Raw genomic sequence first — 23932 nt, 5'->3', positions numbered from 1 at the left:
GTAAAATACATCAATGTAATTGAATAAAAATTGATTAAAAATAAAGGAAACTGTTCAACTCAAGAAAGGAAGCAAAAGGTTGAGATTTCATTGACTCAATCTTATTTAAAATTAAATTTTAAAACTTAAATTTCAAATTCCGAAAATTTTTATAGTTAAAATTTAATTTTAAATAATATCGAGTCAATGAAATCTCAACCTTTCGCTTTATTTCATGAATTAAACAGTTTCCTTTATTTTTAATCAATTACATTGATGTCATGGTATTTTATCATGCATGCAAGCTGGTTTAATGATAATTTTTTGTAAATTTGCAAAAAAAAAAAAATAATAATCTAAGATATGTAAAATTTTATACCAGCATAGGATAGCACATACAATCAAGAACATGTGTAAAAAATTTGGAATAAATCGATGGATAAATAGTATTTTTAATGATATTTCTATTAGAGCATAGTTTTCCACAATGTTAAAAGGTACGAGACCCCTTAATTGAAGATTTGGTGTTAAAGTTACATTTTTAGTTTATGTAATTATTGAGGAATACTTTAGATATTATTTTGACACGATCATGAGAGACTTACCTTGAATATTTTACCTTTGAATATTATACTGATGTCAAACTTTTAATTTAAGCTTTCTTATAAAATGTTCCAAGCTTAAAATAATAATTACATAAATTTTGGCCATTATCAAACCAACTAACTTCTCGATTTCAAGAAGTTCACAACTTCTGCACTTTTCGTGTTAGATGTTTCACGTTTGAATTCTGTACCATACGCTAGGACACCTACTTTTTGCAACAATACTTGAAGTAATATGCATGAGGTAGTATCAGTTTATTTGAATTTCTCACAAAACGATATGAAGCTGGATTGGTGAAATAAAATATTAATGTCCATAATATCATTTCTGAGGAATAGCGAGCAGCTTTCATAAAACTCAGTTCCAACTATTCATGCAGAAAGGATAAATTCACTTATTCTACCATGAAATACGCCGAGTTTTTTCCTAGGAACCACTCATAAGAAGATTGAGCTACAAGATGATTATCGAGCGAGACAGTGACACTCTTTGAATTGCTTTTCATTGATTTCATTATTTCTTTCCTCTGGTGACTTTCTTTTAATTGGTAACTTTTTGTCGTTTCTTTCTCAGTACGATGAGGATTCCAATCGGTCTTTCGCTTCCCCTTGCAGTTTGACTTACCGCTGCAAACACAGTAGCACCGAGACACCTACAAGAAAATGTAAAATATTATAGGTGTGGTATTTATAATATACAGCATATAGGCAACAAAATGATTGAATTATAAACTATTCTGAATTGTGCAAGAATGCTTACATAGGGAGATGACTCAAATTTGATGGTTTAAAATGCAAGTTGAACTTGCAAACTATTTTATATTTATTTAAAAAGTAGCCTATCCCTTCATTAAATTTCACGTCACTCGGCACATTAATATTTGCATTTTTAATTAATTACAGACCTGAGAAATGTGATTTACTCAATATTAAAAAAATGTTTATATATTAGATATGAAAAATGTGCTCCAATGCAGGGGCGTAGCCAGAAATTTCGTTCGGGGGGGGGGGACCAAAGTGACAGAACAATGGATTTGGCCGTCTTTTTCCCTTTTTTCGGTCATTTTCTCACATTTCGGGGGGGGGGGACCAGACCCCCAAGTCCCCCCCCCCCTCGCTACGCCCTTGCTCCAATGAATAAACAATGTGGATAAAAAACTGCTCTCAATGCAGGAGGAAATAAAATTTCGACACGAAACAGCAGCGAACATATCTGTTTCACATTAATTACGCAAAATAGTCAGAAAAAATAAATATTTCAGATGTATTGACTGAATTGTGTACAAATAGCTATCTACACCTTTTTTTTTTGCCCGTCGTCAGATGATTATCGAAGTTCTCGGCTCCTTTTTACAACTATTTAAACGAAATTTCTTCCGCTAATGTGTTTCAACAAATAAAAAAGCAGTAACAATAAGTAAATAGTAAAATAAATATTAAAAACTCGAAGAATTTAAATAAATATGATAATGCACGTGGCGTGCCTCGTTAAAAATATCCAAAATAGCCACGCTAAGGAACCGGATTGCGACGTCAGAACTTCGGCGGAGTGATACATTATGGTTTGTACACATAGTAATATAAGCTCGATGTATAGGACCAAAGCCGCTTGTAAGTACTCTTAATGCAGCTTTGTATAGGACGCTTTGGTATCAACCTACTTTAGCCCTGTTTTTCACACGGACAGCTTTTCGTCACCTGTTGGTAATCCCAAAAATTTGTACATCTACACACCAGGTGGAAAAACAAAAAATATTGTGTATCCACAAGCGATTGCCTGAAGTTTTTAATTAAAATATTTAAAAATAAAAGTAATTTTTTCTCACTTGATGCAGAAATTTTTTTGATTAAGAAATAATTAATAAGCTATACATATATAATTTTTTTACGGGGCGGGCAACGTCGCCGTGTATCAGCTAGTTTGGTATATATGCAAAATTTGGCGACGATCGATCTAAAATTGTAGATTTGCATAGAGAACATACACACACATAGAAAATCAATTTTATATATATAGATATGAAGGCGTTTTAGTTGGAACCATTTTATTTTTCCTCTAAGGACGAGAGGCAGAAAAGTGTCGAGTGGCGGAGAGACCATAGAACTGAAGCCATCTCTGAGCTCACTTTGATGTTTGGAAACAAAGACAGTGTCGTATTCGCCGCACGTGGGCTTCTAATTGATCACGCGACACGTTCGAGGTGAGTTTGAAAATGGTGTCCAAATTTAATTAGTTTAACATTTTGCATGATCCTTTGGTCGTGGGACGCAGTGTTCGTGTGAAATTTTCTTTTCCGCGTTGAAAGTCTGGTTTTCCTAGAAATTGTTCTTTTTTTTGCGCCGTCAGAAACGTGTTACGTAATCACGCTAAGCGTTTGTGCTTTCCTAGCGTGGCGCATCAGGTCAGGACGGCTATATTGTAGTATATGGGCCTTGGTATCAGCTACCCTGTGTTGTCTGCATGCTCCTGTTTGAAGGGAAAGAAAACACACGAGAGTGAAGAGCAAAGCGTATTAAAGACAAGCGTTTTCTCTCCTATGAAGGAACCGGTCCTCTCCAAGGTTTCTAGAATATATAACTCCTCGGAGATGAAAGGTCAATCCTTTCAAGGGCATGCGACACCGTCGGCAGAGGGCGGAACTTCCGAAACTGCCGTTGGCAAAGCGTATTAAAGACTTATTATTGATACGCTTTGGTGAAGAGAACATAGGCGAAACGCGCGGCGCATTTGACTCGTCCAGTAGTCCGCCAATCACGCCCGACGTAAAGCGCCGTCGTGAGCCATATTACGGTCTGTAGGAAAACAGTCGTACTGCTTTTCTTATTGGTGGATGGACGGCGTGTCGCGCTGGGTGAATCACGTTGCGCGCGGGGCAGGAAACCTGCTCCTAGGAAAACACTGCTTTAAGATAGGTTCCGTCCAGTGATGGTAACTCGTGGGAAATTTCCCATATTCGTGGGAAAAATTGGCCGAAATTGGTCCACATGGAAAATTTCTCGGCGTTTGTGGGAAATTTTGAGAGGTCATCAAACAAAAGAATTTTTGTTGAAAAAATATATAAATGCAAAACACACACACACACACACAATGCTTTTCTAGTGTAAAATAATTGACTATATATTTACACCAATAGATGGCAGCAAAACTTTCGGATTGTGTGGGAAAAATTTAGTCAAAAGGGAAATTTTGCTTGACGAGGTTACCATCACTGGTTCCGTCTAATCCAGGTTTTTTTAATGTGTATTTTGACATTGAAATCACCGTTACCGTAACTTGTGTACGAAGCGCCGGCTTTCGCCGCATCTTCTCCATCATTGGAACTCAAATGAGTTTTTAAGGCTATCAACATGCCCGTATACCATTGATAATTATTAAAAGGGCATAGATTTAAAAAAAGGGGAAGGACAAGGAAGTGGATGATCTTGATTAAATATTGTAACTAAAATATTCTTTTTATAACAATTTAGATTCTATGTATATTGCGAGAATCTGCTTTCATTGTCATGGTAAGCAATTGCTCCTATTTGCGTTCATAGAGTATACTGTAATAGTACTTGATTAGAATTAGAGTAATAGTTGAGAGGGTAAGAAAATTCTCTGGGTTTTTTTTTTTGGATAAAATAGAAAATGCAAGTAAATAATTAACAAGTTCAGCCGTGCTATTTACAAATATTTATATTGTGGAGCTCGCTTCTTGGGCGAGAAGCAAAAGCTAATTCTGTTTGTGAAATAATGATGCCATCTAGTGGGGATAGAATGAGTACTAGCAATTACAAGTTGATATTATAATTCTTGAGTAAATGGGGATTAAATAAATATAAAATTATGATGATTACCATTGAATTTCTATGTACGTTGCATGAATCTGCTTTTATTGTCATGGTAGGCGGTAGCTCATACTGTTTGTATTCATAATTAACGTCCTAAAAAGGTATTGAGATTAAGATGCGAGTAAGATAAGGTGATGAAATAATTCTCTGGGTTTTTTTTTTGAGTATATAAAATATAAATTGCGAAATTCCAGAGTAATAATCAACAAGTCCAGCTGCGCTGTTTGCAAAAGTTTGCATCGTGGTGCTCTCATCTTGTGTGAGAATAAAGCTAATTATGATTGAGATATGTCTCTGTTGCCATCTGTCGGAGATAGTTTAAAAAAATTTAATTTTCTAAATGGGTGTGTATTTATGAATTATTCCATTGTACATTTTAGAGATTAGTGCTATTGTTTAAGATATTATATTTTAGTTATCTGTGCTTTCTATTTTAATCTGATGTCTTTTTATTTGGTACACGTTCAAGGTATTTCCAGTGTGAGTAGTCTTTCTATATTTGTATATGTTTAGTGTAGTTCCTTTTATTGTTTACTCACTTCTATCCGTTTTCCCTGGTGATAGAATTTTAATATGCTAGGTTATTATGTGAGTACTGTATTTTTCTTAATTTGTTGTGATATTACAAGGTAATTATTTATTTTTTTATTTATTATGATTTTTAGGTCTTTGGTGCCCTCTGGTGAATATGATACAAGATCAAAACTATGAGTTAATTTTTCTCAAGGATGGGCTTATATTTGAGCAAATTTACTGAAGAGAGATCTGTACAACATTAGTGTATGCTGATCGTTTACTAACGGTAAGCTTATTGCAGTCCATTTTTTAAGAAATTTGGACTGGTGGGGCACTAGGAAAAAAGGACACTCGAAGCGGAATAAGTTCCATTGTGTTCGTACAAATGATATAGCTGGTGAAATTAATAAGTTATTAATTACCAAAGTATTGACTAATAAAGTTATTAGTTATTAAACTCATTAATTATAATTAAATTTTGCTAATGATTCAATTTTAAAAATTAATACTCTATTATTATTATTAATTAATCAAAATTATTAAGTTTATTTCATACTGATGTCCAAAGGAATAAAAGAACTATTTTCATGATTCACCATCGGTAGCAAATAGAACAGAGCAAAAAAACTAGGTTCAGTCACCACGGCTATATAAGCTCCATGCCACCGTGGTCCAACCCTCTGGGTAAAAGGCTTATATCCCTCTTGGGACAGAGCCTGGATTACGACTGGTCTTACAGTTGAGTTATAAGTCCCATTGACTTGAATATTAATGATATATACTAGAGAAAAAATCGGAGCAAACATTGCATAACATGTGCAAAACAGGGTTTAAGCTACGGTCGCATTTTTTGCAAAATGCGAAAGAAAATCGTAGAATGCTAAAGAAGTAGTAGCCACTTTCGCAAAAATACGTACAGGAGGTACAACACGAATAGATATCCAACCATCAATCATTTCATTAGCATTGTAGTATTTTGCTAAAGCTCCCCCCCCCCTTTTGCTTTTTTGCGAAAGGAATTTTTTATCCAGCTTAAACCCTGGTGCAAAACAGGGAAGGGAGGGCAGAGATTTAAAACTTAAAATTAATCATATCAAGAAATCTAGCAGAAGTTTACAGGGTGTGCTGCAATCAAAAAGTATGCTGACACATTGTGCTAGCATTGATTCAAAACAATATTGAAAAAAAAATGTGAGATAGAAAATTATTGCATGTACAAAATGAAGCAAGGTGAAATTACATATGCAGAACAGGAGAATATAACTATTTGCAAAAATATATACATGAAGATATGCAAAAAATACATTAAACAGGTAAAAAGCAAGAGGGTGTGTGGCCTGATCAGAGAGAAACCGTAAGAGTAAACTATATATATGAATAAGCATCAAAAGCGAGCTTGATAAGAAATCCTAATACTTCTGCCGAATGTTTTTAATTGTTTCATCCATGAAATGTTTTGTGGAACCATTCTTTCTCCAGCTCATGATGCTCTGTGACTTTCTTGTGGATCTCTGACTGAAGATGTTCAACTACCAGTTTCAATTTTTCTTTAGAATCCGTTCGAATTCTGTTGTGGTGCAAAATTGGTGAGTACTATTTAAGTTGACAGTACTCCAAGAAAAAACGTTTGGCCTGGTGATCATATTAGTGGGGGTACCATTTTTGAGTTGTTACCGTGTCCGCAACAACCCTTTGCGTGTCAGTGAGTAATTCTTCTGAATAAATATGTACTACAGCATTTTAACCCAAACAATTAAGTCACAAAAAAAAAAAATAATATGTCAACACACAGAGGTCTAAATGCACATTAGGTTCTTTAATTCTTAATTCATATTGCCATAAACAAAATACCAGAAAGAAAAAAAACGATGCTGAAATACCTTACTTTACTTATCGAAAAATTAAAAATTATTTTGGTGCAAAACACAAAAAACTAAATATCGCTGCAGTTTGGTTTTTTTTGCCAACCACTCAACAAAATTTGAATGAGAAAATTTACTCGCTATCTCCCATATTAAGGTCACTTCATTCTTGACAACCGGATTTCAATGAACAGTTCCCTTTAACTTGAACACTCAATTTGGACAGTTCGTTATTTCATGTCATCCTTAGACGGGCGAATCTGCTTGGCCAATTGAACGATTAATGTCCTCTGTATCAGCTGAAGCGACGGTCCGTGCACATGCTTTACGATGTAGGAGCATCAAAGTTCTCCATCTGTACTACCACTCGGGGTAGTGTGGTCGAAGTACCATCCTTGGACTGGACTGCAAGAGACAGCTGCTGGGCTTCATCTTTCTGGCATGACAATAAACCTTCCTTCCTGGATCAGTTGGGAGCAACTGATATGACGAGACGATGCTTCATACTGTTTTTCTTGAGCTTACATCTTCAAGTAAAATGTTAAGACTTTTGGCAGTTCAGAACTAAATAGGGGTTTGAGTGACTTGGGACTTATAAGTTTCGGAGGAACCTTCAAGCTACGTGTGGGGGGAGGGGGGGATTCTTCAACGGCGGGACCGCTCTTTCTCGTGCAACTGGTCCCCATGAACTGCACGCCTCCAAAGTTTTTCAGTGATAATATGTAAATTGAGTGATGGGCGGGGCTTGAGAAAGCGCACCCTCTAATTCGTTGCGCAAACTGCGTCATCCAAAATTTTACCCAATTGTATCACGAGGCGCGAACACAAACATGAAACCAAAAGAAAAACATCTTCTCTCAATACGGGGTCGATTTAAGAAAATGAACGGCTTTCAGCAAAGTTTATAATGACAACAATAATTTTCAATATAAGATTTCCGGATTAAATGCACAAATGTTCATCAAAATGAAAAAACATTAACATCATTGTGTGGGGGGGGGGGGAAATTAGCTTTCCAACGATATGCGACATCATATATAAATATTCTTGTTTCGCGACATGCCGAAAAATTTAAATCCAAAAAAAGGAAATTCTTAAAAAAATTCAAATTCAACACTTTCTCGATGACAGAGAATAATTTCAAGCGTATAACATTATTTCAAATTTCTCTCCCTCAAAATATTTTACAACACAATCCTTTTTTCTTTTTTTCTTCAAAGCATTGGAAACAGTGGAGAGAAAAAGGGGAAAAAAATATAAATTTTTAAAATTAAAATACTCACACGGTCTCAAAATTATTTAACTCTTGATGAACAAAAATGTTTGCTTCCCTTATTTAAAAAAAACCATCGACTCAGAATATGCAAAAAGCGAAAAATCGGCTTTTCAAGTATAAAAAAAAATATACAACAGATTACGAACAGTGAGAGAGAAAGAGAAAAAAAGAAAAGGAATCTTATCTTCCTTTTACACGTACCGAACGGTGTGAGAACAAGAAAAACGGACTCATCAAGATGGCGATAATATCTTTGATTATCAGTGGATCATTAGGTGTGTCTCTCTCACAAAAGAAAGAATATATTATTCAAAAGAACACACATTTTCTTGTTCAATTTAACTCAGAATTTCCCAAGATTTTACAGGAAGAATCAGAAAAATTCAAGGAATTTGTTGTTGAGCTCAAATGATTGAGATGTCAAAGCAAAGCATTTAATATTTTCCGACAAACACATACAGTGTGATGCATAAAGAGTGTGTGTCCACTCTATACTGATACGAAGGCCGGTTGTATCAATTAAATTTAGACATGAATAAAATAATTACATATAACTCCAGACTCATTTTCCTTACATTTATTCCGTATCCATCTCACTGTTCAACAGATTAAAAATTACACGTTCATTTAATTACGCGAGGTGGCAAGCAGAAGAGGAGGAAGGAGTCAGTAATTAACTTACCGTCGTCAGGCAGAGGTGTCCGTGCGCTTCAAGGTTTCTTGTCACTCTGTCTCTGTGTTACGGCTTCTTCCTGAAGGTCTCATCCTATCTCGCCAAACACCTTATTGTGCGCCAACCGACACCCTCTTGTGCGCCAAAACAGCGTAGCGTTCCCACATAACAACTTGCAGTTACGGTTAAATTGAGCAGGGATATTATCACAATTTATTTCCCTGTATCATCATGAACGATCTGAGGTTCAGATCTTGGGCATTTTATGAATATCAGACGGAATGATAACACAAGAGGGAAGGAACTAGATAACCATGAGATTCAGCTCAGCCTTCCACAATAAAATAAAGACAGAAGCTCAAATATTTTCCACACGACAAACACAATTATAGAGATATAGATGGCTTTTTTCTCAGCCAGAGATATCAAGGAAACAGTTATTTTCCGGATATTATGCTGAGGTGAGCTCGGAAAGAAAAGTCATCACGTCTCCGCCGGGACTCGAACCCAGGTCCTCTTGCATACCGGGCAAGCATGCTACCATCTACACCACTGGAGACATATGAATCTGCCTTCCTAATTTCACGCACTGTGTCGTGAGGCGCTGAAGTAGAGGCAGTAGTAGCCTCTCTTAACTTCAGGAAATGGCCCCCGGGTGGGACGATTTAGAGAGATATAGATGGCTTTTTTCTCAGCCAGAGATATCAAGGAAACAGTTATTTTCCAGATATTATGCTGAGGTGAGCTCGGAAAGAAAAGTCATCACGTCTCCGCCGGGACTCGAACCCAGGCCCTCTTGCATACCGGGCAAGCATGCTACCATCTACACCACTGGAGACATATGACGGTATGCAAGAGGGCCTGGGTTCGAGTCCTGGCGGAGACGTGATGACTTTTCTTTCCGAGCTCACCTCAGCATAATATCCGGAAAATAACTGTTTCCTTGAAACACAATTATATTTACATTTAGCAAATTTCACTTATTTGACATGACAATTCTAGGTTGAAAATATGTCAGGCTTATTTGTCAAAGGGGGGGAAAGTGTCCTACTTTTCCCACCGTGACAATTCCGTCAGCTATGGGTACCATACCATTTCGAGAGAGTTCCGGTCACTAGATTTGAGAGGGCACGAAATTCACCCCCGTTTATTACTCTTTTTTACAATACCCGAGGGAAGTGTCAAAATGCGTGTTTTCCCCAGCTTACAAAGTATTAGTTGCGGTCCGCTCTCAACCACTGCTCTCTATTAATGCACATCCTGTTCTATGTATATGTTACGATAAATATGCATAATCACAAACCATTTTAGTAAGTTTGATAAATTTTGTTCACATATTGCAAGTTTATAACATTTACATATGCCCCTGGAATGTTATAAATATATAGACCTGCGTATATATTCCATACAATGGATGGTATTGAGCCTTGTCGGGGAAAGAACAGTGGGACTTACCAAGAGAGCAGTAGAAACGACGAATACAGTATATCAGGGTCTCAAAGTATGGGTTGCGATCCTCTGTGGTGGAGGGGGGGGGGAGTATAAAAACATGTTTGACAAAATATTTATTTTGATCAGGAAAACTAGTGGCTGAGGTCATTTGAGGGCTGCTGCTGTTCCCCCCCCCCCCCCAATAATTTAGGAAAAAAACAATGCAATGTATCCCACATTTTGCGTATGCGATTGAGTCTCATATATATGGGACGACCAGAAACTTTCAACCCCCCACCCTCCCAAACTTTTCTTCATGTTAGTGCCTCTGCCCATGAGGAGTGGTAAAAGTGGCAACAGACAGCTCTGAAGAATTAAATCTTTCAAGTAAAATATAGGGAAGGGGAAATGTCACTATTTTCAAAATGCAACACAGCCCTATGTTAACCTATGGGCGTGAACATGACCCGGGGTTTCATATCCGTTAGTAGTGAGATCCGTACACAATGAGATCTGGGGTACTATGATTTTTAAATGTGAGTATGTAAATATAAGTGAGCTGTAATTCTCAACTAAGTTTATCTGACCCCAAAACATCAGTTTGCCCGATGTTGAGACTGTCATACATAATCAATTACACGTCCAGCATTGGGAATTTTTAAAGTTCTTCCAATACTGTCTCTGACTGTGTTAGGCATGTGGGGAGTTGAAGCCTTTCAAGCATCCAAGAAAACACTAGTTCATCAGACAGTTTGACCAGGAAATAAAATCTTGATAGAGGTTTAGATCAGTCTTCATTTTTCTTGAAGTTGAGATATACAACAAAAGGGTTGTATGTAGTGTTGTATCGGACCACTGGAAGAATATATATGTGCCAGCTATAATACCTGGCGCTGCCTGGGTTTTCTTCAATGAGGATTCTTGGATCACATGATATATCCTTTGAGGGGCATACAAACCATGTATAAATTAACCAATATGGTGGCTTCCTGCGCGACTCATGAAAGAAACAAATCTAGATTTAAAGAAACAGAAATTAATATACAGGGTGTTTCTAAAACAATCATCCGATTTAAAGAAATCGTAACTCTATTCAGCTTTTAATCCATTTTGATAGAATAATGTATAGGTAGAAAGAGCAAAATCTTGAGTTTCACGCAGTTGCCAGTAGTTAGCGCTATCGCTCTTCCTCCAGCTGCCACCTCAGTGTTTTAAAGATTGGCTTTTCCCACAGTTAGAAATCAATTCAGATGACTTCATTTTCCAGCAGGGCGGGGCACCATCACACTGGATCTTGCATGTTCAAAAATCATTTTTAAATGTCGATCTCGAAGGTAGACACAATTCAGAGGTGGGAACTCTGTGCATTATTTGCTGTCTGGAACAGACAACAAATAGTGCCCTCAGTAAACAAAAAGTGTGTCATCTTAAACAGACTAGTGTGAAAAATGTTATGACAGCCGCTTTCAAACAAGGTGTCGAAAGCCTTAAACAAGTTGATGAAAAGATGTTTGGTAAGAAAAGACAGTGCAGTTTTATTTTGGAAAGAGATGATGGTTATAACAAAAATATTCTTGTTAATTTCGCTGCTCTAATCTATAGATATCTGCTCTGAATCCTAAATTTGCTGCTCCGAAATGGACTTTGTCACTTCCCGCTCCTGCACAATTAGATGAAAATAAAGTCTTGACAGAAAATACATATCAAATTGTTTGAGAGGAAATACTGCAAAATTCAAGAAAATTTCGTTGGGCAGTAAATAAAAATTTTATTGGTTGCAAAATTTACTAAATTATTTTGTGCCTCAAAATTATATAGGATAAAGCACATAACGAGTCAAAATTCTAATCAAAATACTTGATACAAATTTAATTTATATAAATTTGTGATTTGTTAGGTCATGTTGTATAATTTCATATATCCATCAGATGTTTAATTTTTCATTCACATTATGTGTATTGGTATGATTCAATATAGAACTCTGAACCTTCACACCACCCCACAACGTATAAAAATCTGCGAACCTGTTACTGCAAAAATTGAAAAGAAATAATAAAAAAGATTAATTTATTTCACCAGCTTCTGTTCCATTAAAAACTGGTCTTACAAAGAATGCATTACAAATATGTCTTCAAATGAGAAACGATGCTCAGACCTGTCAACTTTTCAGATTTAGGACTGAGACTCCAGATTGTTTTTGCCCTTGCTCCGGCTCTCCAGATTTTGGAAGAAATTTTTTTTCTCGATTTCATTAAGATCGGAATTTTTTTAGATTTTCCCTGAGATTTCAGGATATTATGACATCAATGACTTTGTATGCCCAAGATTATGCATAAATGCTAATAGCATCCATATGATTATATTCTGCTCTGGGCAGAGTTGGGTTTTTGACGTCAAAAACTGGTTTAAACTGTGAAAACCCTAAATGAATGCTTTGGGATGTTTTAAAATAGAACAGGGATATAACGTAATGATGAAAAACTTTGATATTAGAATGTTTCCTTCATTTTTTCCACGTAGCATCCAATAACATGTAACTAATTTTGCACATTTTTCTACACCTAAATGATGTTTTGAATGGATAAATCTGAAGTTACAAAATACTCTTTCAATGTCATCATTCTGAACGTTCATCATTGCCTTTTTAGCAATGATCGTAGGTGGCAGAGGTATGTAAAGTAGAGTTTTATAACATTTTCTAGCACCCACCCGCTGCCCATATTCACAAAATCTTCTCATAAGCAAGGTCGATCTTATCTACATTATCAGGTGCCAGGGTAATCACACACTTAGACCGAAAGAATGGCAGAATACTCCTTTTCACCAGATTTTTTCTCTGGAAAAAAGCACCTACACTGCAACATACCACTTCAACCCCCGATGTTTTTGTATTTCACCCATCAGTGTATTGAATAGTTCACTTCGTACTTCTGCAAGAAATTAGAGAAGATCGCCTTTATTTTCTGCAGTTGGTCTGAACGTGATGACCAAGAATTTGTGTTCAAAGTATCCTCGGCTTCCACCGGTGCATTAGCAGGCAGTGGTGGGATGGCAGGATAGCGGGGTGGACATTTTGATCTGGTACACCCCTCGAGTTATCCCTCTGGATTCCAGAACACTTGTGTTGGTATCTATTCCTGTGTTAGCCACACATTTCTTTTATGCAGGCAATTTATATATGTATATCTTGTCTCCAAATAAATGTCAAGCTATCCTCTCAACGTTCTATTACAGGATGTTTCAAACTCAACAGAGAGGCTCCCCACCTCTGTACTGGAGAATGGGTATATAATAGAGCAGCCATCCACCTCTGCATTGATTCCAGCATCCTCCTCTGCGAGCACTTCCTCCAAAGGCCTGTGGGTCAGTTGCGTCCTGTCTTGAGCATACCAGGGTCAGCCACTGCAGCAGAAACATTGGTGCAGTCGACATGATCAGAAATGGAAAAGCCATTGATGGGCCATTTCCGTAAAGAACATCTGCAACATGCATTGAAGGAACATGATACACATTATAAAGTTAAGAACTTTAAATACACAGTATTTAAAGTTCAGTCCTATGATGATTTAAAAATTTTTTTGTTTGTAGGCTGCTTTCCTGATGAGTGCCTTTTCTTCGCAATCCGAATTTTCTAATCCCTAATGACACCACATTAGTAGGTATGGATGTTTTATCAAACAATGATTTTAACGAAAGTGTATTTCATTAATCTTAGCACTGCCGAGCAAATTCTGTCAATGATATTTGGCGCATTTTGACCTTATTGGTCCTTGCGCCATTAAACACAAAATCCAATCTGTAAAGTTTCGCTATTGTTCGTCTGCGAAACCGTTTCTTCAATAAGAGAAAATACTCTATTTCATCACACCAACACGCTGTACTTTTCTTTGAGATTTTAATAACTCAGACCACATAACAAAACAAAACTCATACGTACAAAAAAAACTACCACACAGTTTCATTGCCCATCGCCTTTCCCTTTTTCTCGCTACTTCCAGTAGCCTCTCTTTTCCTACGTCCGCCCCAGGCAGATCCCGACACCAACTGCCCCTTTTCTCTCATCCCCTTTCTCTCTCTTTTTCTTTTCTCTCCCATCACCGTTCAGTTCCTTGCATCATCATCTCTTTCACCTTCCGGTGGGGGGGAGGGGGGTGGTTTGTCTCCCTCATACCTCACACAATCCAATCCTGTCAATGATAGTAGATGATTTGCTAACAAGTGGCAATATCCCGGAGATTAATGTCTGGGTCATTCGCACAAAATTACCAAAAATAAACTATCAATTAGACAAAAAAATTCTTACACAATTTTAACAGATTTCGTGAGAATCACCCATCTTCAATTGTTGATTGCGACAAAATGAGCCAATATGGATTTTCTCTTAGAGACCATGTGTGTCTGGAAGGTCTGTCTCTCTCTGGCATTTCTTCAATACCGTTATTAAAGGCATCATACCTATGATCAACGGGATGAACATTTTCCCCGTCCGTATCGCCCATACATCGAGTGATGTTGGATTGGATTTTAAATTTATTGGCGCAAGGACCAATTTTCGAGTGATGTTGTGCAGCATTGCAGTAGCTACAATATAGACCATCACATTGTCCATTGAGCAGCGCAAACCTGTAGACATGCATGAAAACCTTTGCTTCCGCACTCCATATGACCGCTCTACATCATTTTTGCTCTGGAAAGTGAACCTGCAAAAAAACATATTTGCTCACAATTTCATCATCAGAAAGAAATCGCAAGTGCAACGCCTCAAGAAATATATATATATATGCATGTAGAGTGGCACATACACAGTAACCCCTAGACCTCACGCCAGGGAAATAGCAATTTTTTTGTAAGTGGGGGCATATTTCTGTCCCCCCCCCCCCCCCCAATTTTCTTTCAGGGTACAACCGCAATCTATCACCATGGGCAATTTATTACCGGATCAGTTGAGCCAGAAGTGCACCAAATACCCTGGAGTGCACATCTAATGTCGAGCATGAATTTCTAGTGACCTGATCTGTTTTTTAAAACAGTAATAGCATCAAAGGTAGAGCCGACTGATCTAATGTATACACATGAATAGACATCATCATGCCCCTTAGGCTTTCAAGTCTATCTCCTTATCCTCCAGGTAGTTGCAGAGGGTGTGGTTATTGCGGATGTTCACAGTAAAACAAACAAAACATAGGCATTCAAATTCAATTTTTCCAGGCTGAGAATTTGCTTAAACAAATAACACGAAAATAATTACAAGATTAACTGAGACTTTTCATAGCAGTTTTGTAGTGTTGGATTAGTATCATCACTTTTAAGAGGCCTTTTCATAGTATGAATGACGTGTACAATTTCAGGTCCTATATTTGATAAACATATCGACAGGCTGATTCGACAGCAACAACTCAAAATTATGCACACCATGAAAATGGTGGAAAATAACTATAGACCCCGACTGCTTATACGCTGCGTTCAAATTAAATGTAAGTGAACTTTCATACAAAGTTAACCTTCGAAACGTGCTGATAGACCTATCTCAAACAAATGGACTTTTGAGTTGCTGGTGTCTTGAACCGAGCTATGGGTAGTATTTTAAATTTACTCATTCTTGACATATTTACCAAAACAGCACAAGAAGGATGTTAGAACTTTTATCGCTCAACACTTGCAGTTGGATTGATGAACGGTGTAAGCAAGAAGGTTCGACATGCATAACCATTATACCCAATAAGATTGGATTGGATTTTAAATTTTCTGGCGCAAGGACCAATTTGGTCAAACTGCGCCAAAACAAATTATAAAAATAAGAAAAATCATCCTTTTGTCATGTCAAAATACTAAAATTATGCATGATAAAAAGCAACGTAAAGCATAAAACAATGACATGAATTGTAAAAATCTATAATTTGTTATAAAAACCAATGACTGATGAATTTAAAAATGCGAGATGCATCGCTGTGGTCATTTAAAATGTCATGAAGTGAAAGATGACTTTGACCAAAAGCGGTCGTAAAATGATGACAATGATATGAACAAGTAAAAGCATGAGCAATGGTTAATGGACTTTGACAATGTGGGCACTGTGGCTGACTCTCTCGTAATAAAAGATATGATTGTGTGATACGACTGTGTCCTATACGCAACCGGACAAGCAGAACTTCCTCCTTTCGGTTAGTTCTGCAGCTCGAACGCCAATGGCCAAGTGTGGGCTTGATGGCGTGAAGTTTATTATTTATCTGATGGTTCCAATGATCCTGCCAGCGGTGATGCATCACTTAACGGAGGATTGAGAAGTGGTAACTGGCAGGTACCAAAAGGTTATTGTCAATGTTAGTTGTTGTTCGAGCTACAGTGTCTGCTTTTTCGTTGCCCGGTATTCCAACATGACCTGGTACCCAGTAAAATTTTACTGTGGTACCATGATGAATGAGGTAATGCAGTTCATGAAAAATGGCATGAATGAATGGATGAGTGTGAAACGTACAAGAACACAGTGCTTGTAATGCGCTGAGAGAGTCGCTATAGATGATGCATCGTCGGTGGCGTTTGCGTCGTATATGACGTAGAGCCTGAAGGATTGCGTACAGTTCTGCCGAATATATAGTGAATGTGGAATACTGGAAGTTTGAAAGATGTCTCCTCACAGCAGATGTAGGCACAACTGACATGGCCAGGGCTCTTGGAGCCGTCGGTATATATGGGGAAGTACCTGTTGTACCTACCCCTGTGCCTAAAGAATATCTGTCGATATATGACATCTGCTGTGGTGGCTCTAGGGTATAATGATAATGAAAGAGAGACATCTGGCAGAGACTGCTCCCATGGTGCCAGTTGCCAAGCAACTGGGGCCACACGACTGATGTCTAATTCTAGTTCTTCCACAAGTGCCCTCATACGAAGACCATAAGACGGGACACATGAAGGGCGAGCAGCAAATAGTCTATGAAATGAGGGATTAAAAATGACACGATGAAGTGGATGATCTGGAAAAGACTTCATTTTGATAAAATATTTCAAGGAAAGATGCTGGCGTCTTGATGTCAGTGATGGCTCGTTGTATTCGACATACAGGCTCTCCATTGGAGACGTCCGGAAAGCTCCAGAACAAATCCGTAGGGCGAGATGGTGGACTGGGTCGAGCACACTCAGATAGCTCCGAGGTGCCGACCCGTATACAATGGAGCCGTAGTCGAGCTTCGATCTTATTAAAGCTTTATATAAGTGGAGGAGCGACTTACGGTCAGCTCCCCACGATGTAGAAGAGATGACCTTCAAGAGGTTCATCGTCTTCATGCAACGAGCTCTTAATTGCGAGGTTTGAAAGTGAGTTTCTTGTCAAATGTGATGCCGAGGAATTTAGTAAATTCTACAATAGGTATTAGATTGTTATTGAGAAACAATAGTGGGTCATCATGTAGGTCCCGACGCCGACAAAAGTGCATAGCAATTGTCTTGTCAGCGGAGAATGAAAAGCCGTTATTATGAGCCCACTTGCTAATCTTGTTGAGAGCGGTTTGTAATTGTCTCGGCTAACCTCATATTCACTGATTGGTAAGATATCAACAGATCATCCACGTAGAGTGCGCCAGTGCCAGACAACGGGTGTTGGTTCAACACCCAGTTGAGACTTAAAATGCTACCTTGAGGTACACCTTGTTCTTGAATTTGGGGAGCTGACAATGTGCTTCCGATCCGTACCTGAAAGATGCGGCGAGCAAGAAAGTTCTTAATGAAAATGGGCAGGTTGCCCCGCAAGCCGCAATTATAGAGGTCAGAAAGAATTCCGTGCCTCCAAGTACGGTCGTAGGCCTTTTCTATTTCGAAAAATATGGCTAGCATATGCTCCCTCTTCACAAATGCTTGTCTTATTGATGTCTCAAGGCGTAACAAATTGCATGTTGTGGACCTGAACCGTCTAAAGCCGCTTTGATGTTTCGATAAAATATTGTTAGCCTCAAGGTAGTGCATAAGGCGATAGTTGACCATGCGTTCCATGAGCTTACACAAACAACTGGTCAAAGCAATAGGTCTGTAACTGTTAGGTTGCTGAGGATTTTTGCCAGGCTTCGGGAATGCAAGAACAATGGCTGCTCGCCAAGTATCAGGAAATGAATGGCTGACCCAGATCCGATTGAATAAAATAAGTAAATGTGACAGTGATTCTGGTGGTAGATGCCGAATCATGGAATAATGAATGGCATCGGGCCCTACAGCTGAGTCAGGACTTCGCTGCAAGGCCGTCGTCAGTTCATGAAGGGTGAACAATGAGTTGTACCCCTCCGGTGTAAAAGGCCGGAAGGTGTACGATGTACGTTCGGCCGATGATTTGATGGGATGAAACGATGGGGGATAATTCGCATCACTGGAGACAGTGGCGAAATGGGCGGCGATGGTATCCGCAATATCCCTCACATCGCTGATGATAGTGCCATTGGTGTTTAAAATAGTGATCGGATGAGACTGATAATGACCATTGATTTTTCGGATTATTTATTGAAAAATAAAAATAAAGACAACCAAATGTAAACAATCAAAAATAAGAGGAACCAAGAGTGAAAAAATATATCTTCGTAAAAACTACTAACATCACGATCAACGAGTTTAGTCCATTAGTCGTCTATTCAAAAAAGTCATCATCACCCCCCAAAAAAGAAAACCTCCAAGGGGTAACTGACACTTTATTTACTAATGGGATAACAAGAGAGATTATAACCAACAGCACCCTCAGGCAAGAATACTCCACACACACACAAAGATGATTCAAGTGAATACTGGATTTCGGTAACAAAGCGACGACGCAACAGAGAGAGAGCTCTTGTGTGGGCCAGTATAAGGAAAAAAAATCAACGACCAACCATTATTGTAAGATTATCACACACGCAACACAATCGAAGGATGAGAGAGGAATTCTCCCGCTACTTTCTCATTTGTATAATAAAAAAAAAAGAACCACACACGTAGCAATCACAAAACGTGCCGTTTTTGGTCATCGTATTAATGACATTCTTTATTGTCGTGCTATAGTCGCAACCATACGTTTGTCATTATCCTTATTAAAAACTATTATTTGTGAACATTTACGTTTCATGTTGCTTTTTTTATCATGCGCAGTTTGACCAAATTAGTCCTTGCGCCAATAAATTTAAAATCCAATCCGCTGTGTTCTTTGTTATACAGAGAAGTAGAAATCATTGTTGAGAAACTAAACAAAAAAAAAAAAGATTTTGGTGTTTATCAATATATAAAGAAAAATTTTGCTGTACGATTAATGTTCAAAAAATGAAGTATTCAGTCTTAAAAAAAAAAATTGTCCGTGGGTTATTTAATAAAAACAATACGCAAATGAACACGACCAATTGAAAATAAGAAAACATTTATTAACACATGGTTGGTAAAAAAAAGGTTATACAATGAAATCAATACACGAGCGAATACAGTGCTAGGACAAATCGTCGTTCAGCCTACTTAATCAAATCTGGATCGATATAGTCTGCAACATGTATGTCACCAGAAAATTCAACTATATCATTTTCATCATTGTTTGATATGATAGTGTCCTTCAGCTTGGAAGCGAAATCGTGCACGATAAAAGTCTTTCGATGAAGCACCGAGGGTGAAATCATTCCAATCAACGTGTCCGAATAATAAGATACGAAAAACAAAATATCACAGAACGCATCTTTCACAAATTGGTGGAGGATAGAAATCTGGTCTTCTGCAAGTTCTAAACTTTGATGTGGGGGGTCATATACCGATAATAAATCGGTGTCATTATGCACTAGCAAGGTAGAAAGTATGTTATTTTCAGTAACAATCAAATTGTTCCACTAATCTTCAGACAACACTAACACTATACATGTGGAGACACCCCTGACTTTCTCTATGAAAACAGTTTTACCGAGAACGCGCACTTTTACGTGATCGTTAATTGAATTTTCGTACTCACCATTATCGCATGTTAGAGATCGGCGGATCATCTCATCACTGTTACATAATGTGAGAGTGATACCATCTTTCGTTGGGTAATATTTTTGTCCATATCTTCTCAAATGGCAATATACATCACAGGGGTGTAATGTGATACGCCAAATCTATCACACGTCATTGTCTTCGCATATTTGTGCTCATATCATTCATACACTATCTACCACAGGGTTCGTACGGGTCAGGGTGACGGGAAAAGTCAGGGAAAATGGCCCATTTTTGCTTTAAAACCTGGAAATTTCAGACAATGACCTGGAAAATCGTCACGATTGTCGTCTGATCGGGAAAAAAGACCGTCGGGATGAAAAAGGGAATTCCGATAACATCGTAAATATTGCAATATATCGCAAAAAACGTTAGATACTGCAAGGAGGAACGAGGATTTCGTAAGTCCGCTCAGAAAATCGTATTGCTACGACTTTATCGTAACAGTGCTTCCCCAGAAATATAACTTCGCATCGTAGAAAGCCATGGGTACAAAGCGCAGTTGCGATAATTTCGTAAGTTGACTTCAGTTAGGAACGACAGATGACGCACGGGTATGTTTTGATTTTCCACGTGGGTATTTCTATTTGAAAACAATACGTTGTAAGAAAACTTGTCTGAGCGGATCGTCAGTATGCTGATTGGATCGAAGCAGTCAAAAATGACTCTTATAAAGCGTGGTGGCAGCTTTGCGGTAAAACTCGCAACATGGCCAGATAAGTTATCCAAAACTATGCCAAGTACGTGAAATCAGAGTTCAGTGAACAACCCCCGATTGCGTAACTTCTCGGTTCTAGCGCTTACGCGAGTGCAAGCCAACTGTATAGAATTTTGTTGCAATGAAACCAACTACATCTTTGACTAATTATGTCACAAAGGAAACAACTGTAAAGGCTTAAATCTTGTAGGCATTGAAATTGCCGAAAAGGGAAATCTTCCATTTTTCTTCTCCATCAGGTGTATTTGAAAAGCATAAATGTGTGTAAAAAAATCTACGATTATGATGTCATTATGATAAATTAAAATTATTAATTTTATAATATAATTAATTTATATCAATTTTTTGAAAATTTGACTGGAAAACCTGGAAATATCAGGGAAATTTTTTAACGAAAATGAGTATGAACCCTGTACCAATAAGTATTTGGACACCTGTGATAGAAAAGAAAAACTAACTTTATTCAAAATCAATAGTTGGTAGAGCCTCCACGAGAGGCAGTTACAGCGTGAACCCTCCGGGGCATACTTTCCACAAGTCCTTGTGTGACGGCTAGTGGTATTTTCTTCCACTCGGCTTGGAGAAGACATGTCAGTTCCTTCACCGATTTTGGACGGGTAGGGCACTCCTTAATTCGGCGATCCAACTCGTCCCAGGGGTTCAGGTCTGGGCAGGCCAGTCCATTCGATGAACCCCATTGGCACCATACCAAGCCTTGGTTAACCTCGCAGTATGACAGCTGGCATTGTCGTCCTGGAAGTAACAGGGGTCCACCCCGTAAAACTGCCACAACGTAGGAAGCACATTGTCATCCAAAATAGTGCAGTAGGCATCGGCGTTGAGCTTACCATGAATGGGGACCAAGGGTCCCAGTCCATACCAGGAGAAACACCCCCAGACCATAATTCCACCTCCGCCGAACTTGACTGTTGGCACAATGCATTCTGGAAGGAGATCTCCATGCAGACGCCAGACCCTGCTTTCGAATTTCTCTGGACAGCACCCGTCAGTCTATATCTCCCAGTTTCGTTGGTCTGCCGACTCGGGGCAAATTCCGACAATCACAGCTCACCTTCCACTTCTTAATCACATAGGCCACTGTCGATTTTGGGTACTTCAGCTCGCTAGATATGTCCCTTAAGGATCGGTCATTTTTGTGATACCCGATAATTATACCTTTCTCGAAATCAGAGAGCTCCGAACTGCGCGGCATCTTGCATGCCGATGTTGTTTCCTACACGATATATACCGGCGGAGGGCGTGACGTATCTCAGGACCGCAGATATCGTCATATGCATTGGTGTCCAAATACGTATTGGTAGATAGTGTATTTCAATAGCCCAAATTACATGTTAATTTCCATACACCTCATCCAACCCCTCGTTGTGGGCCCCGCTCAGGCGAGGAGGGGTCCTCCCGGATGGGGCATTGCGTCTAGCGTATGCCCCATCCGGGACGCTGCCTACCTGCGTGGAGACCAGTAAGGCTGGAGATGGGGATCTTGGTTAGCCTGATGCGCTAGCTTTGGCCTCGGATACAGCCGAAACGGGAGGCTTGGATTAGCCCCGTCCAGGTCAATCGGCTGTGGTCGCCTCGGTGGCTTGCCGGACGTTGTTGAGGTTTGTTGGTGCTGCTTCACGACGATCTTGAACGCGTCTGCTCGCCTGTTTCGGTGGTTCCTACCTAACCTGACGTTGCTACTAACCTTCACCGGTTACGTGTGCGCGTCCCCTCGTAGGGCTCCATGGTGGGCATGGGCCGAACAAACTATCTCCAAAATGGGGAAAAATTCAAATGCACCAAAACGTCAAACACTTTGTGAAAACAATTGCTACTGAACCGGATCCTATCATTTCTCTTCTTGCATTCTTCAGATAATGCTAAACCGCTGGCCAAAGTGTCACCATTCGTAATAGACAAAGCTCTCTATGGCGCAATAGGCACATAAAAATCAGGGCAACGAAAAAGCAGACACCGCAGCTCGAACAACAACCAACATTGATAATAGGCCTTTGGTACCTGCCAGTGACCACTTGTCAATCCTCCGGGAAGTGATGCATCGCCGCTGGCAGGACCAGGAACAATCAAATTAATAACAAATTACATGCCATTGGCGTTCGAGCTGCAGGACTAACCGAAAGGAGGAAGTGCTGCTTGCCCGGTTACGCATAGGACACAGTCGCATCACACAATCATATCTGTTATTAGGAGAGAGTCAACCAGAGTGCCCTCATTGTCAAAGTCCATTGCTCGTGCTTTTACTTGTTCACATCATTTTACGTCCGCTTTTGGTCATCTTTCACTTCATGACATTTTAAATGACAATAGCGATGCATCTCGCATTTTTAAATTCATCAAAGCCATTGGTTTGTATGACAAATTATAGTTTTACGTTTCATGTTGCTTTTTATCATGTGCTTTTTCAATTTTTGAAATGACAAAAGGACAATCTTGTTTTTTATAACCATTTGTTTTGGCGCAGTTTGATCAAATTGGTCCTTGCGCCAATAAACTTAAAATCCAATCCAATACATCACATCTGAACTTGCACACCTTTACGTAGACCTCATTACCCAGTTCATAATGATGGTTAAAAAGCACCGTCAACCTATAATATATAAAAAAGGGATAGGAGTAAAGGGCCCTACACACGCTCAGTTATACCTGCGCAGTTATGCTGTGCAGGCAGGCATAACGTGTGTAGGGGCCATCAGTTGACCTGCACAGGCGACCTGAAGGGAATGGTTTTTCGATTCGGTATAACGGCCTGCGCAGGTATAACTGTGCAGTTATTTTTTCCCGCTTTCTTATATTCGCCCTTCTTTCTTCACTGATAATGTAATAGAACAATAATAACTGAATAAATTTTTTTGGAGAGGGATTCTATTTAATTAAAAGAAATTTTTCTAATGGCGTAATTTTCACGATATTTTCTTACAATTTCATATCGAATAAAAAAATCGAAATAAAATTTTAGAAATATTTCGACCATTGTTGAGATCACTCTTTTCAATAAATTTGCCCGAAATTATGCACCGAAACTCACAAACTCTATATTCAAATAATGTGCTATGACTATTA

General features: G+C 38.6%; 1 long non-coding RNA gene across 1 annotated transcript in view; it reads left to right on the top strand.

The window, feature by feature from the left end:
- Positions 1 to 2693: 2693 nt before the first annotated feature.
- LOC149067948 (uncharacterized) overlaps positions 2694 to 23932 on the top strand; it is a 53815-nt gene continuing 32576 nt past the window's right edge. Inside the window, exons 1-2 of the long non-coding RNA XR_016195263.1 lie at positions 2694 to 2785; positions 5081 to 5217. This is a non-coding gene — a long non-coding RNA (uncharacterized LOC149067948). The remainder of the gene's footprint in view (positions 2786 to 5080; positions 5218 to 23932) is intronic.

The sequence above is a fragment of the Pholcus phalangioides genome, unplaced genomic scaffold (assembly GCF_987345545.1).
Source record: "Pholcus phalangioides strain wild (caught in Gottingen) unplaced genomic scaffold, Ppha-v1.0 ptg000028l_1, whole genome shotgun sequence".
NCBI classification, from domain to species: domain Eukaryota; kingdom Metazoa; phylum Arthropoda; class Arachnida; order Araneae; family Pholcidae; genus Pholcus; species Pholcus phalangioides.
This window is presented reverse-complemented; position numbering and strand designations above follow the sequence as displayed.